This window comes from Callorhinus ursinus, unplaced genomic scaffold (genome assembly GCF_003265705.2).
Source record: "Callorhinus ursinus isolate GAN/ISIS: 27379988/994484 unplaced genomic scaffold, GSC_fseal_2.0 scaffold11, whole genome shotgun sequence".
NCBI classification, from domain to species: domain Eukaryota; kingdom Metazoa; phylum Chordata; class Mammalia; order Carnivora; family Otariidae; genus Callorhinus; species Callorhinus ursinus.
Window position 1 is genome coordinate 56,448,930 of NW_027397073.1, and position 16,993 is coordinate 56,465,922.

Sequence of the window (16,993 nt, forward strand, 5' to 3'; positions counted from 1 at the left end):
CCAGTCTTTTGGTACTGGTTGAGACCTGATTCGTGACCCAGTATGTGATCCATGCTGGAGAATGTTCCAGGTGCACTCGAGAAGAATGTGTATTCTGTTGCTTTAGGATGGAATGCTCTGTATGTATCTGTGAAGTCCATGTGGTCCAGTGTGTCATTCAAAGCCCTTGTTTCTTTGTGGATCTTCTGCTTGGATGATCTGTCCATTGCAGTGAGTGGGGTATTAAAGTCCCTTACTATTATTGTATTATTATCAGTGTGTTTCTTTAATTTTGTTATTAATTGATTTATACAGTTGGCTGCTCCCATGTTAGGTGTATAAATATTTACAATTGTTAGACATTCTTGTTGGATAGACCCTTTAAGTATGATATAATGTCCTTCCTTGTCTCTTATTACAGTCTTTGATTTAAAATCTAATTTGTCTGATATAAGGATTGCAACCCCAGCTTTCTTTCGATGTCCATTAGCATGATAAATGGTTCTCCACTCCCTCACTTTCAATCTAGAGGTGCCTTTGGGTCCAAAATGAGTCTTTTATAGAAAGCATATTGATGGGTTTTGCTTTTTTTTTTTTTTTCAGGTCTCCAGAGCATTTATTCTTTCCCAGTGGGGAGGGTGTAGGGGGTCCAAGTGGTCAGAGGGGAGCAGACCCCTACGTGTACCACATGAAGCCGTAGGTGGCGTTGAGAATCTCCTCATTTGTGCACAGCCCATAGAGCTCGCCCATCATGGGAGTCACCCAGCGCGTTGTGTGGAACACAGACTCACCCACCTTCTAGTCAGGCACATCCTTCATGATGATGGCCTCCTCCTCCAGGTTCTCTCGAAGCATCTGCAAGACCCTCCGGTCCTTCTCTGCCTGCAACAGTGGCATCAGCACGATGCGGGCCTCGAAGTCCTCAATCTGCAAGCGCCCGACAGTCCCCGACGAGGGAGGTTCCGCTTGTAGTCGATGGGGCTATAACCCCCCGGCGGGTGGGTCTTGCTTTTTTATCCAATCTGATACCCTGTGTGTTTTGACTGGGGCATTTAGCCCATTTACATTCAGAGTAACTATTGAAAGATATGAATTTAGTGCCATTGTATTGCCTGTAAAATCATTGTTTCTGCAGATTGTCTCTGCTCCTTTCTAGACTATGTTACAAAGTCCCACTCTTCGCAGGTGACATGATACTCTATGTGGAAAACCCAAAAGACTCCACCCCAAAATTGCTAGAACTCATACAGGAATTCAGCAACATGGCGGGATATAAAATCAGTGCACAGAAATCAGTTGCATTTCTATACACTAACAATGAGACCGAAGAAAGAGAAATTAAGAAATTAAGGAGTCGATCCCATTTACAATTATACCTCAAACTGTAAGATACCTAGGAATAAAACTAACCAAAGAGGCAAAGGATCTATATTCATAAAACTATAGAACACTCATGAAAGACATTGAGGAAGATAAAGAAATGGAAAAACGTTCCATGTTCATGGATTGGAAGAACAAATATTGTTAAAATGTCTATGCTACCTAGAGCAATCTGTACTTACAATGCAATCCTATCAAAATACCATCAACTTTTTTTCACAGAGCTGGAACAAATAATCCTAAAATTTATATGAAACCAGAAAAAAATCCCAAATAGCCAGAGGAATGTTGAAAAAGAAAACCAAAGCTGGTGGCATCACAATGCTGGACTTCAAGCTCTGTTACAAAGCTGTAATCATCAAGATAGTATGGTACTTGCACAAAACAGACACATAGATCAATGGAACAGAATAGAGAACCCATAAAAGAACACTCACTGCTGTGGTCAACTAATCTTCGACAAAGCAGGAAAGAATATCCAATGGAAAAAAGACAACCTCTTCAACAAATGGTCTTGGATAAATTGGACAACTGCATGCAGAAGAATGAAACTGGACCATTTTCTTACACCATACATAAAAATAGACTCAAAATGGATGAAAAACCTAAATGTGAGACAGGAATCCATCAAACTCCTAGAGGAGAACACAGGCAGCTACCTCTGTGACCTTGGCCGCAGCAACTTCTTGCTAGACACATCACCGAAGGCGAGGAAAACAAAGGCAAAAATGAACTATTGGGACTTCCATCAAGATAAAAAGATTTTACACAGCAAAGGAAACAGTCAACAAAACCAAAACAGCCCACAGAATGGGAGAAAATATTTGCAAGTGTCTTATCAGATAAAGGGCTAGTATCCAAAATCTATAAAGAACTTATCAAACTCACTCAAAAAACAAATAATCCAGTAAAGAAATGGACAGAAGACATGAACAGTCGTCTCTCCAAAGAAGATAACCAAATGGCCAATAGACATATGAAAAAAATGCTCCACATCACTTGGCATCAGGGAAATACAAATCAAAACCACAATGAATACCACCTCACACCAGTCAGAATGGCTAAAATTCACAACTCAGGAAACGACAAATATTGGTGAGGATGCGGAGAAAGGGGAACCCTCTTACACTGTTGGTGGGAATGCAAACTGGGGCAGCCACTCTGGAAAACAGTATGGCAGTTCCTCAAAAAGTTGAAAATAGAGCTACCCTATGACCCAGGAATTGCGCTACTGGGTATTTACCCCAAAGATAAGAATGTAGGGGTCCAAAGGGACACCTGCACTCCAATATTTATAGCAGTAATGTCCACAACAGCCAAACTATGAAAAGAGCCCAGATGTCCATCAACAGATGAATGGATAAAGTGGTGTGTGTGTGTGTGTATACACACACACACACATATGTATATACATACAATGGAATACTACTCAGCCACAAAAAAAAAAATAATTCTTGCTATTTGCATTGTGGATGGAACCAGAGGGTATTGTGCTAAGTGAAGGTCAATCAGAGAAAGACAATTATATGATCTCACTCATATGTGGAATTTAAGAAACAAAACAGAGGATCACAGCTTGGAAGGGAGGGAAAAATAAAACAAGGCAAAATCAGAGGGAGACAAACCATAAGAGACTCTTAAATCATAGGAAACAAACTGAGGGTTGGTTGAGGGGAGAGGGTGGGGGCATAGGGTAACTGGGTGATGGACATTAAGGAGGGCACGTGATGTAATGAGCAATGGGTATTGTATTAGACTGATGAATCACTGAACTCTATCTCTGAAACTAATAATGCACTATATGTCAATTAATTTTATTTAAATAAAAAAATGGTGTTTAAAAGAACAGTGTGGGAGGGAGTTTATTATGGCTGAGGAGGAAACCTGCTTTTGTGGACCTTTAAAATATGTAATCAGCCATTAAAGAGTTCCTGCTACTGGTGAAGAAATGAGAGTCACCAAAGTAGCACTATCCTTATTAAAAAAAATCTAGCAAGACTTCCTTATTTCTAATTTTAAAAAACTTATTCCTTTAGTAAATAAAATGTGGTAAGAGAAACCATTTGCAGAATCCAGAAGAGTCTCTGAATAGCTGTTTTATGGAAGAAATCCCATTAAAACCCAGCAACGCTTAGAAAAATGCATTTGAGCATTAATGCCCAATGAGTTTCTTAGCTGGTTTTCCTTCATCGCAGTTCTGAGGTCTGTCTTGATTTTTTCTCAACCATGACTCCGTGGTGATCTTGGCACACCTTGGAGGCAACAGTGCCTAAGCCCTCTGCTCATTGGCCAGCTCTTTTCTCATCTTGTCCTCATTTCTCTTCATCCATCCAGCTAAGACCTTGTACGTCAGATGTTCTCACCATCTTCTCAAACTCAATACATTCAAAGCTTAAGCTCATGATTTTTCTCACTTTATCTCCTGTTCATGGAACCACTTTTCTCAGTGCTCCAAGCTCCCTGCTGAGCCTCATAATCTCTTACTGCCTAAAACTAAGATGTTACTGGGGCCTCTAACATTCCTATACGGTTCTCTTGTCCTTTGTCACTGTCCTGGTTGTCAGCCACCACTTAGTCTTGCTCACATGGCTGACAGAGGCTGCACTCTCCAGCCACTCTGTGATTTCAGATGTCCTGTCTTGTCCCAGCATTCCCCTGAGAGAAAACTCTGATGCTTCACAAGGCATCCTGGCGTCTCCTTCCTTACCTGCTTGACTTGTGGGCTGGCCGTTATCAGGCCCCATCCACTCTGTTCTCTCTCCATGCCCCCTCCCAGGGCTCCAAGTGGTGCCCTTTCTTCACTAGACCTATGTGTCAAGCTCCCATACACCCTGCTCCACACTGAACCACCACTATGCATATGAAAGCACTTCATAAATTGGGCTCTAGCCCACAAATAAGCCTATTTTTTCTTCCAAATTTTTATTTAAATTTTAGTTAGCTAACATACAATGTACTATTGGTTTCAGGAGTAGAATTCAGTGATTCGTAACTTATATGTAACACCCAGTGCTCATCGTAACAAATGCCCTCCTTAATACCCATCACCTATTTAGCCCATCCCCCATATCCCTCCATCAGTCCTCGATTTGTTCTCTATCCTTAAGAGTCTCTTATGGTTGGCCTCTCCCTCTCTTTTTCTCTTTTTTTCCCCTTCCCACATGTTCATTTGTTTTGTTTCCTAAATTGCACATATGAGTGAAATACAATGATATTGTCTTTGACTGACTTATTTTGCTTAGCATAATACACTCTAGCCCAATCCATGTTGCTGCAAATGGCAAAATTTCATTCTTTTTCGATGGCTGAGTAATATTCCAGTGTGGGTGTATGTGTATGTGTATAGGCACACATACACATATACATAACATATGTATACATATGCACATATACATACACATACACATATTCCACCTCTTCTTTATCCCTTCATCAGTCAGTGGACACTTGGGCTCTTTCCATAGTTTGGCTATTGTTGATAATGCTGCTATAAACACTGGGGTGCATGTGCCCCTTTGAATCTATATTTTTGTATCCTTTGGGTAAATACCTACTAGTGCAATTGCTGGATCATAGGGTGGTTCTATTTTTAACTTCTTGATGAACCTCCATACTGTTTTCCAGAGTGGCTGCACCAGTTTGCATTCCCACTAACAATGTAAGAGGGTTCCCCTTTCTCCACATCCTTGCCCACATCTGTTGTTTCCTGTGTTGTTAATTTTAGCCATTCTGAATGGTGAGAGGTGGTATCTCATCATGGTTTTGATTTGTTTTTCCTTGATGATGAGTGATGTTGAACATCTGTTTTCATGTGTCTGTTAGCTATCTGGGTGTCTTCTTTGGAAAAATGTCTGTTCATGTTCTTCTGCCTATTTCTTAACTGGATTATTTGTTTTTTGGGTGTTGAGTTTGATAAGTTGAGTTTTATAGATTTGGGGTACTAACCCTTTATCAGATATGTCATTTGCAAATATCATCTCCTATCCCATAAGCTGCCTTTTAGTTTTGTTGATGGTTTCCTTTTCTGTGCAGAAGCTTTTTATGTTGATGAAGTCCCAATAGTTCATTTTTGCTTTTTGTTTCCCTTGCCTCTGGAGATGTGTCTAGTAAGAAGTTGCTGTGGCCAAAGTCAAAGAGGTTGCTGCCTGTGTTCTCCTCTAGGATTTTGATGGATTCCTGTCTCACATTTAGGTCTTTCATCCATTTTGAGTTTATTTTTATGTGTGGTATAAGAAGGTGGTCCAGTTTCATTCTTCTGCATGTGGCTGTCCGGTTTTCCCAATATGATTTGTTGAAGAGACTGTCTTTTTTCCACTGGATATTCTTTCCTGCTTTGTCAAAGATTAGTTGACCATATAGTTGTGGGTCCATTTCTGGGTTCTCTGTTCTGTTCTGTTGATGTATATGTCTGTTTTTGTGCCAGTACCATACTGTCTTAATGATTACAGGTTTGTAATAAAGCTCAAAGTCCAGAATTGTGATGTCTCCCACTTTGCTTTTCTTTTTCAGGATTGCTTAGGCTATTCATGGTCTTTGGTGGTTCCATATTAATTTTAGGATTTTTGTTCTAGCTCTCTGAAAGATGATGGTGGTATTTTGATAGGGATTGCATTAAATGTATAGATTACATTGAATAGTATAGACATTTTAACAATGTATGTTCTTCCAATTCATGAGCATGGAATTTTTTCCCATGCCTTTGTGTTCTCTTTGGTTTCTTTCATAAGTATTCTATAGTTTTCAGAGTACAGATCTTTTACCTCTTTGGTTAGTTTTATTCCTAGGTATCTTATGTTTTTGGTGCACATCAATGCCCATATTGTGCACTCTGTGAAGCTTGCTCTTTAAACCTTCCCAGATTACCCATGGTACTTCCAGTCTATCCTATGGTACGACAATTTAGCCTTTGATTTCTAGGATTCTAAAGTGCATATACACATGCCTTCTTGGCCCAGCAATTCTAATAGAGCATTTTATGTATTTTCCTCTCAATTTCTAGTTTGAACACTAAATTATTATTTAATTCATAAACTGTGCTGATATATTGTTCCATATTCAGCTATGTGTGTATAATCCTAACTATAATGCATCATTTTAGAGATTGTTGTAGAGACAGACAGTATAAGAAAATCAATAGAGTATTATATGAATGGACCTTCTAAGGTTATACCAGCTGTATTAAATGAATTGGTTAGTTTTCTTTTTCTTGATTTTGATAAAACTTGCCTTTAAACTTAACTACTGGTTTTGGGACTTTTTTGTGAGCAGGTGTGACTGAGGATTAAATTTCACTAAGGTCAATGTTATTGGCTTGCGCAGATGTTCTCTTTCCTTTTGAGCCAGTTTTAATACTTCCTAAATACGCACCTTTTTGATTTTGGTACCATAACCCCACTTTACAGGTGAAAAAAATTGAGGCTTAAAAACAGTGCTGGATGCTGTGGAAAAAAGTATGATGATTCCTCAAAAAATTAAAAGTAGATTTGCCATATGATCCAGTAATTCCACTTCTGAAAATATAAGAGAATTGACAGTGGGGACTTGGACAAATATTTATACACTCATGTTCATAGTAGCATTATTCACAAGAGCCAAAAGGTGGAAGCAACCGCAGCACCCACTGATGGATGAATGGATAAACAAAATGTGGTATATACACAATGGAATATGACTCAGCATTAAAAAGGAAAGAAGTTCTGATCCGTGGCACAACATAGATGAACCTGTAGGATGGTATGCTAAAGTGAAATAAGCTAGTCCCAGAATGACAAATACTGAATGATTCCAGTTGTATGAGGTAACTAGAGTAGTCAAACTCATACAGACAGAAAGTAGGATGGTGGTTGCCAGGGGCTGGGGAAAGAGAGAATGGGGAGTTAATGTTTAATGAATACAGAGTTTGTTTTGCAAGATGAAATGAGTCCTGGAGCCAGATGGTGGTGATGGTTGCATAACACTGTGACTATACTTAATACCACAGACCTATACACTTAAAAATTGTTATAATGATAACATATTTTCCTACAATGAAGGAAATACCAGTGATGGATTAACAGGCAGACTAAGCAAACATTTGGGTCCCCAAAGATAGGTTTTGAAAAAATCTGATGTTTCAATAAGTATTGTGGGAAAAATACCAACTTCGGTGAACTTTGTTGCATGTCTTTTAAGCTGTAGATTTTTTTTTTTTTAATTTTGAATCATTTGACAGTGAGGGAAAGAGTGTCAATCTTTTTAGGTTCTTGGGTCCTATAAGTGGGGTTGCCAAATTTAACAATAAAACATATATGATGTCATGCAATAGTTAGGACATACTCTTACTAAATGTGGTTCATTGTTTATCTGAAATTCAATTTAACTGGGTGTCCTCCTGTATTTTATCTGGCAACCTAACTCTAAAGAACTGAATCCTTACATTAGATCACGAGGGTGGAGACCTCATGATGCTCCGGAGTAGTGCCCATATAAGAGCAGACACCAGAGCTCCCTCTCTCTGCCATGTGAGGACCCAGCAAGAAGGTGGCTGCCTGCAAGCCAGGTAAAGAATCCTAACCAAAACCCAACCCAAGCAGCGCCCCAATCTTAGACTTCCAGCCTCTAGAATTGTGATAAGTAAATTTCCCTTGTTTAAGTCACAATCTAGAGGATTGTTTTATGTCAGGTCAAGCTAAGACAATATAACTTAAAGTTACAAATTGACAAAATACTGAAATTTATTTACTTTTCATCTATCTTGGTATCTGTTGATGGGTCAACAATGTTATAAATACATACATAATTCATAATCCACCTATTTACTGTATAATATTAACTTTTATTATCTTTATAATCAGCAAAATTACAAATTACGTTATAATTGAGATTTTTACATAATTATGTGTTAACATAGTTTGCATTTTATTGATAACAATGATCTAAGGATTTAAAAATAAAATGTAATTGTGTTCAAGTATGAAATTTCACAATAAATGAATATTTAGTAAAAACAAACAAATAAAAAATAAAGAGCTGAATCCTGCCTTACTGAGAGAGGTTAAGGAACCAGTGTAAGGCCCTGCAGTGAGTCAGAGCCAGTATCTGACCTGGAGCTCAGGTTCTTTACCATCAAGGGGAGACATCTAAACCCAGGTTGCTCTGCTCTGCCCTCAGTGAAAGGCCTAAGGAGTGGATTGTCCCCTGAGGGGATCTTTTAGGAGAGGCCTTGGGAATACTTGTAACTATGAAAGGCCCAAAGTCTGTTTCAGCTCCAGTAATAAGTGGTGAGGGTGAATGAAAAGGAGGTAGAGAGAGAGGAGAGGCGGGAAAGGGAACAACCTCTATGCATGTCTATAGTCTGCTCTCTGATGAGGTTTGGATCACTTCCTCCCACAGCTTGGTGGACCAGCTTCTAGAATGTCCACGCCTTCATCTCCACTGCAGAGGGTTTCCACAGAAACATGAACAGTAAGGCCACCCCCTGCACGATGAGGGGACCCTCGTGTATTTTCATGCTGAGATGGTTAATGCTCCTTTCCTAATCCAGCTGTCCAATCCAGCTGCCTTGAGACTGCACTTGTCTGCATTCCTTAAATTGCCGGTTGCTAGAGAACAACAAAGGTAACAATTGGCCGTTCTCTTTCTCTAGTATCTTCAAGCAGACATTGAATTGGGAAGGAATTACCAATTTCAGAGACATCCGCCAGGAGGTACAGATAGCTGCCAGGGTTCAGAAACATGAGCAAGGCACAAGAGACAGGGACGAGGACCACAATTGCCTTCCTTGTTAATCAAATTAAAACCTCTCACAGAAGTGGAAGTTGAAGCTATCACTTTCCATGTTGGAAAAGTAGATCATTGCTAAGTGAAGTAGAGACTTCCTTTTCTTTTTCTTTTTCTTTTCTTTTCTCTTCTCTTCTTTTCTTTTAAGATTTTATTTATTTATTTGAGAGAGAGAGCCAGAGAGAAAGTACAAGCACGGGGAGCAGCAGAGGGGGAGGAAGAAGCAGGCTCCCTGCTGAGCAGGGAGCCTAATATGGGGTTTGATTCCAGGAGAAGGCAGACACTTACCAACTGAGCTTCCCAGGCGCTGCTAGAGACCTCTTTTCAAGTAAGAATTTGAATAACGAAATCATTTTCCTGAAGTGTGTGCCATAGCAGCCATTTTGACCACAGCCATGGACACAGAGCAGAACTAAAATACATTTGTGGGGAACCAAATGAGACATCAAAAATTTGGGTTTAATTCTGCTTAGTTCATTAAAAGAATATACATGTGTGACTTTAAGGTTTTTCCTTTTGAAATTATACATATTGTCCTAGAAAAAGTAGCTGATTAAGGGAAAAAATTATATATATATAATATATATAATTTTGTTCTGAAAAATGCTCTTTTAGGTCAGTCCTGATTAAACAATATATCTAAAGGAGGTTCCATCTCTTTCCTTTGCCCTCTTTGTCCCCTGTGGCTGTCTGGAGTTTGTTTAAAGTCTTCTGTGGCAAACAGCTGGTGCCCTTTGCTGAAATGTAACTAATAGCATTGGTGGTTTGTTGTAGAAATCAGAGCTTAAAAATTTTGGTTAAAAAAATAAAAATGTTCATTCTCCATTCTAAGTTATTATAGGCTGTAGTGATATTTTATTTTTTTAATTTAATTTTTTTTACTGACTTAAAAAATCATTCTTTATTTTCTAGGGTTGAAATTAACTTTCTAGAAAGGATGTGCCAGAATACTAGTCTGTTCAGACATTTATATTGGCCTCTTTAGACTTTAGACACTTTGTATAAAATAGAGAAGGGTTCTTATTTTTTTTTTGTCTTAGAAATAGGATCTTATCTGATTGTTTGAAAATGATTTTTTTTCTCAGCTCTTCAAATTAAGATTGATGTGGTTGACAGTCCTTTCTTTTACTATTCAGTCTTTAAGGGAAAATTTTTTTTTTAAATTGAAGTACAGTTGATACACAGTGTTACATTATTTTCAGGTGTACAACACCATGATTACTGGATAGGTCAGTAGGTGGCGCTGCGCTCACTACACCCGTAGCTACCATCTGTCCCCACATAACGTTGGTACAGTACCACTGACTGTTTTATCTGTGCTATTACTTCTCGTCCCCATTAGTTCTTTATTCCGTAAGTGGAAGTCTGTACCTCCCACTGCCCTTCACCCATTTTGCCCATCCCCCACCCCACTCCCCTCTAGCCAGCATCAGTTTGTTCTCTGTATTTATGGGTCTTTTCCTGCTTTTTGTCCATTTTATATGTATACTTTTCACTCTTTTTATCCATTCATTTATTGATGGACACTGGGGTTGCTTCCATATCTTGACTATTGTAAATAATGCTGTAGTAAACAAAGGGGTGCATATATATTTTTGAATTAGTGTTTTTGTTTTCCTTGGGTAAATACCCAGTAGTGGAATTAGTGGATTGTGTGTTATTTCTATTTTTAATTTTTTGAGGAATCTCCATACTGTTTTCCACAGTGGCTGCACCAATTTACATTCCTACCAGTGGTGCACAAGGGTTCCTTTTTCTCCACATCCTTACCAACACATATTATTTCTTGTATTTTTGATATTAGCCATTCTAACATGTATAAGGTGATATCTCATTGATGTTTTGATTTGCATTTCCCTGGTGACTAGTGATGTTGAGCATCTTTTCATGTGTCTGTTGGCCATCTGTGTGTCTTCTTTGGGAAAATGTTCAGGTCCCCTGCCCATTTTTTAATCTGATTATTTGGGTTTTTTGGTGTTGAGTTGTGTAAGTTATTTATGTATTTTGGATATTAACTCCTTATCATATATATCATTTGCAAATATCTTCTCCCAGTCAGTAGGTTACCTTTTTGTTTTGTTGATGGTTTCCTTCACTGTGCAAAAGCTTTTTATTTTGGTGTAGTCCCAATAGTTTATTTTTGCTTTTTTTCCCCTTACCTAAGGAGATGTATGTAGAAAAATGTTTCCATGGTTGATGTCAAAGAAATTGCTGCTTATGTTCTTTTCTAGAAGTTTCATAGTTTCAAGTCTCACTTAAGGTCTTTAGTCCATTTTGAGTTTATTTTTGTGTATGGTGTAAGAAAGTGGCCTGGTTTCATTCTTTTGCTGTCCAGTTTTAACAGCACTATTTGTTAAAGAGACTGTCTTTACCCATTGTGTATTGTTGCCTCCTTTGTTATAGATTAATTGATCATATAAACATGAGTTTATTTCTGGTTCTCTATTATGTTTCATTGATGTGTATGTTTTTGTGCTATTATCATACTGTTTTGATTACTACAGCTTTGTAGTGTATCTTGGAATCTGGGACTGTAATACCTCCAGCTTTGTTGTTCTTCCTCAAGATTGCTTTGGCTATTCAGGATCTTTGTAGTTCCTTACAAATTTTTTAAGATTATTTCTTCTACTTCTGTGAAGAATGCCATTGATATTTTGATAGGGATTACATTGAATTTATAGATCATTAGTATGGACATGTTCACAATATTCTTCCAGTACATGAACCTGAAATAGCTTTCTGTTTGTTTCCGTTTCTTCCATCAGTGTTGTACAGTTTTCTTTCACTTCCTTGATTAAGTTTATACCTAGGTATTTTATTCTTTTTGGTGCAATTGTAGATGGAATTGTTCTCATAATTTCTCTTTCCGCTACTTCATTATTCGTGTATGGATTTCTGATTTCTGGGTGTTAATTTTGTATACTGCAACTTTACTGAATTCATTTATTACTTCTAATAGTTTTTTGGCGGAGTCTTTAGGGTATTCTTTGTATAGTATTATGTCATCTGCAGATAGTGACAGTTTAATTTCTTCGTTATGAATTTGGAAGTCTTTTATTTCTTTTTCTTGTCTGATTGCTGTGGCAAGGGTTTCCAGTGCTGCGTTGAATAAAAGCGGTGACAATGGACATCCTTGTCTTGTTCCTGATATTGACAGTTTTTCCCCTATAGAGTGTGATGTTAATTGTTGGTTTTTCATATATGGCCTTTATTATGTTGAGGTATGTTCTTTCTCCAAACCCACTTTTTTGACAGTTTTTGTCATGAATGGATGTTGAAATTTGTGAAATACTTTTTCTGCATCTATTGAAATGATCATTTGATTTTCATCTTTCATTTTGTTGATGTGGTGTATCACATTGATTGACTTAGGAATACTGAACCATCCTTGCATCCCTGGAATAAATCCCATGTGACTGTGGTGAATGAGTTTTTAAATGTATTGTTGGATATGATTTGCTAATGTTTTGTTAAGAATTTTTGCACCTATGTTCATCAGGGATATTGGCCTGTAGTTTTCTTTTTCTATAGTGTCTTTGTCTGATTTGGTATCAGGGCAATGCTGTTTTTCTTCCTCTCCCATGTTGTGAAATAGTTTGAGGAGAATAGGTATTAACTCTTTAAATGTTTGGTAGAATTCACCTGTGAATCCATCTGTTCTAGACTTTGTTTTTTGGGGAGTTTTTTGATTACTGAATCAGTTTTGTTACTAGTAATTTGTCTGTTCAGATTTCCAATATTTTCTTATTCAATTTTGGAAGATTGTATGTTCCTAAGAATTTATCCATTTGTTCTCAGTTGTTTAGTTTGTTGACATAATTTTTTTGTAGTATTCTCTTATAATCCTATTTTTGTAGTGTTGTTACTTCTCTTTTGTTTCTGATTTTATTTCTTTGTGTCCTCTCTCTTCTTGATGAGTCTGGATAAAGGTTTATCAATTTTGTTGATCTTTTCAAAGAACTGGCTCTTGGTTTCATCGATCTTTTCTATTGTGTGTGTAGTTTTTTTGGGGGGGTCTCTATGTCATTTATTTCTGCTCTGATATTTTTTATTTCCTTTCTTCTGCTCACCTTGGGCTTTCTTCTTTTCCTAGTTTCTTTAGATGTAAGGTTGGATTGTTTATTTGAGAGTTTTCTTGATTCTTGAGGTAGGTGTGTACCACCATACATTTCTTTCCTAGAACTGTTTTTTTCTGTCCTAAAGATTTTGAATTACTGTGTTTGCATTTTCATTTGTCTCTGAATTTTTTAATTTCCTCTTTGAATTCTCTTCTTGACCCATTTGCTATTTAGTAGCATGTTGGTTAGCCTCTATGTGTTTGTGTTTTTCGCTTGTGTGTGTGTGTGTGTGTGTGTGTGTGTGTGTGTGTGGTTGATTTCCTGTTTCATACCATTCTGGAAAGGATACACAATACAGTTCCAATCTTAAAATTATTGGGACTTGTTTTGTGGCCTATCATGTGATCTAGTCTAGATAATGTTCCACGTGCACTTGAAAAGAATGTGTATTCTGTGGTTTTGGATGGAATGTTCTGTACATGTCTGGTTTATCTGGTTTAATATGTCAAAGACACTGTTTCCTTACTTTCTACCTGGATATTCTATCCTTTGATGTAAGTGGGGTATTGAAGTCCCCTACTATTATTGTATTACTGTCAATTTCTCCTTTTATATCTGTTAATATTTGTGTTATGTATTTAGGTGTTTCAGTGATGGTGCATAGATATTTACAATTGTTATATCCTCTTCTTGGATTGACTCCTTATCATCATGTATTGCCTTTCTCCTGTCTCTTGTCATAGTTTTTGTTTTAAAGTCTATCTTGTCTAAGTGTTGCTTTGTTCCCCCACTATATTTGCATAGTATATCTTTTTCCATCCCTTCACTTTCAGTCTGATGTGTTTTTAGTTTTGAAGTGAGTCTCCTGTTGGGATCATATAAATGGGTCTTGTTTTTATCCATTCTGCCTCCATATGTCTTTTGATTAGAGCGTTTAGTCCATTTACATTTAAAATAGTTATTGCTATTTTGTTCATTGTTTTTAGTGGTTTTTGTAGCTCTTCTCTGTCCCTTCTACTCTTGTTCTCTTTTTTTGCAATTGAGGACTTTGTCGTGTTTGGCTTTCTTTCTCCTTATATATCATATGTTTTGGGATTTGGGTTGCCATGAGGCTCATATGTAGGATCCTAAGTATACAGCAGTGTATATTAAGTTGATGGTTACTTAAGTGTGAATACATTCCAGAAGAACTTTTTTGGTCTCTCCTCCTTTTATGTGTATGCTCATATTTTACATCTTTTTAGTCATAATCTTCTAATTAAGACCTTTTGGTTTCCATTTAAAGTAGTCCCTTTAACAGTTCTTATAAGGCGGTTTAGTGAGTTTGGGAAATTCTCTCTCTCTAAATTCTGGATGATGATCTTGCTGGCTAGAGTATTCTCAGTTGTAGGTTTCTGCCTTTCAGCTATTTGAATAGGACATGCCACTCCCTTAAGGACTGCAAAGTAGTTGCTGAAAACTCAGCTGATAGCATTATAGGGTTTCCCTTGTACATAACATTTTGCTTTCTCTTGCTGCTTTAAAATTGTCACTTTATCTTTAACCTTTGACATTTTAATTTTGTGTTCAGGTGTGTTCCTTGTGTTCATTTTGTTTGGAACTCTCTGTACTTCTGGAATCTGGATACTTTTACTTCCCCAGTAGCTATTATGTCTACAAATAAGTTTTCTGCTCCTTTCTCTCTGTTGTCGTCATCTTTGAGGACCCCTATAATGTAAATGTTCACTTGATGTTGTCCAAGAGAGCCCTTAACCTATCCTCATTTTCTTAAATGCTATTTTCTTTTTGCTCTTCAGCTGGGGCGCTTTCCATTACCCTGTCTTTATCACTGATCTGTTCTGCATCTGTTCATCTACTATTGATCCCGAGTGCATTTTTTTAGTTATTAATTTCTATTTTGATTGGTTCTTTTTTATATTTTCTGCCTCTCTATTGAAATCCTGAGTTCTTCCACTCTTCTCTCCAGTCTGGTGAGCATCTTTAGGATCATTATTTTAAATTCTGTTAGACATATTTATCTCCATTTCATTTAGTTCTTTCTCTGAGTTTTTGTCTTGTTTTGTTGAGAGCATATGCCCCTGTCTTTTCATTTTGCTTGAATTTCTGTGTTTGATCCTCTGAATTAGGTGGAATAGCACTTCTAAACTTGAAAGAATGGTCTTGTGTATGGTCATCTCCTGTGTAGACTGTGTGTGCCTGGTGACTTTGGCTGGCTGACTGGAGCTGTGTCTGGTGTGGGCGGGGGATCATGTGACACTCCGGGCTAGGGTTGCCCCAGTGTGATGGCCAGAGCTGATATGGGCATGGGCAGGGCTGTCCCAAAGTGCTTCAGGTAGAGGGCACCCGGGGCAGGATAGCTGAAGCTGAAGTGGATGTGGGCTGGTGGGGGGGGGTTTCAGGGCTCTCTGTGCAGTGCACAATCTGGTGGGGTGGCTATAGCTGAGGCAGAGGTAGGCCAGGGGGACCTGGGGTGCTCCATGCATGGGGCACCTTGGCAGGAGAGCTGTAGCTGATGTGGGTATTGGCTCAGGCGGTTCCAGATCTCTTTGGCCAGAAGGCATCCTTGGAAAACAGCTGAAGTCAAAGTGGGTGCAAGTCTGGGTGTCCCAGCGTGCTCAGCACAGGGGCGACCTAGTGGGCAGCTAGAGCTGAGGCTGGCACAGGTCAGGCTGTCCTGGGACACTCTGCACAGGGGCTGCCCTGGTGCTGTGGCCGGAACCAAGGCAGGTATGGGCTGGAGATTCTTGGTCATTCTGCGCATCAGGCACCTCGGTGGGGTGGCTGGAGCCAATGTGACATGAACCAAGAGGGCCCAGTGTGCTCTGCACCAGGGTGCTCTAGCAAGCAGTCTGGAGCTGAAGTGGTACAGACATGGCATGTTCCGGGGTGCTTTGTGCCTGGGTCACCTTGTTGGGATGGCTGGAGCTATAGTGAGCACTGACCAGGGGTGTTCCAGTGTACGCTGTGCTGGGGCCACCTTGGTGGGATGGCTGGAGTGGTGTGGGCTAGTGGGCTAGCTCAGTGAGGCAGTAGGCCAGCAATGGTGCCTGTACCTTTCTCCCATCTACACTATTAAGGTAGATGGGGAACATAAACCATGGTGCTCGCCAGCCCCTCCAACCTAGAGAGAAATCCAGCAGCTGCCTCACTGTTTGCTGGGGTTTTAGGGCTGGCTCTTTTCTAGGCTAGGAAAAAAAAAAAAAAGCCATGGGGCTTTTTTTCTGTGCTCCAGGACACCCAGGGCTACTGTGAGCTAGGGACCCAGTGCTGAGGCGGCAGGTCAACTACAGCACCTGGACCCTGCTCCTGTCTGTGCTATCAGGGTGTTCAGAGGAGCATAAACCATGGCACTTGCCAGCTCCTCTGACCCAGAGAGAGTTCCAGCAGCTCTCCCATTTGGTGGAGTTCTAAGGCTGGATCTTTTATATACTAGTTGCTCTTTTAAACCACGGCTTTTTTTCTGTGCCCTAGGGCAGACAAATCTGCTCATGGTCCCTCAGTGCTGTCCCTCCCCACTGCGGTTCACAGGGATGGGCCTTCCTTTCATTACCATGTATTCATCTCCCTTGCCATTTTTTATGTGCTCTGTTGTACAGAAGCCATTCCGTCAGCCCTCAGTTCTTCAGGAGGAATCGCTTTATAAATAGGTGTAGATTTGGTGTGTCCGTGGAGAAGGTGAGTTCAGGGTCTTTCTACATTGCCATCCTGGACCAGATTCAATACTTTATTTTTATGAAACTCAAATGCAAAACATGAAAAACTGTCAAGTAATCAACAGAAGACTCAATGATTATGAAGAAAAAGAAAGCCAATGAATT

General features: G+C 39.0%; 1 pseudogene; it reads right to left on the reverse strand.

Annotated features, from left to right (window-relative positions):
* Positions 1 to 558: 558 nt before the first annotated feature.
* Positions 559 to 6,746, reverse strand: LOC141373700 (NADH dehydrogenase [ubiquinone] 1 alpha subcomplex subunit 13 pseudogene; annotated as a pseudogene).
* Positions 6,747 to 16,993: the final 10,247 nt, after the last annotated feature.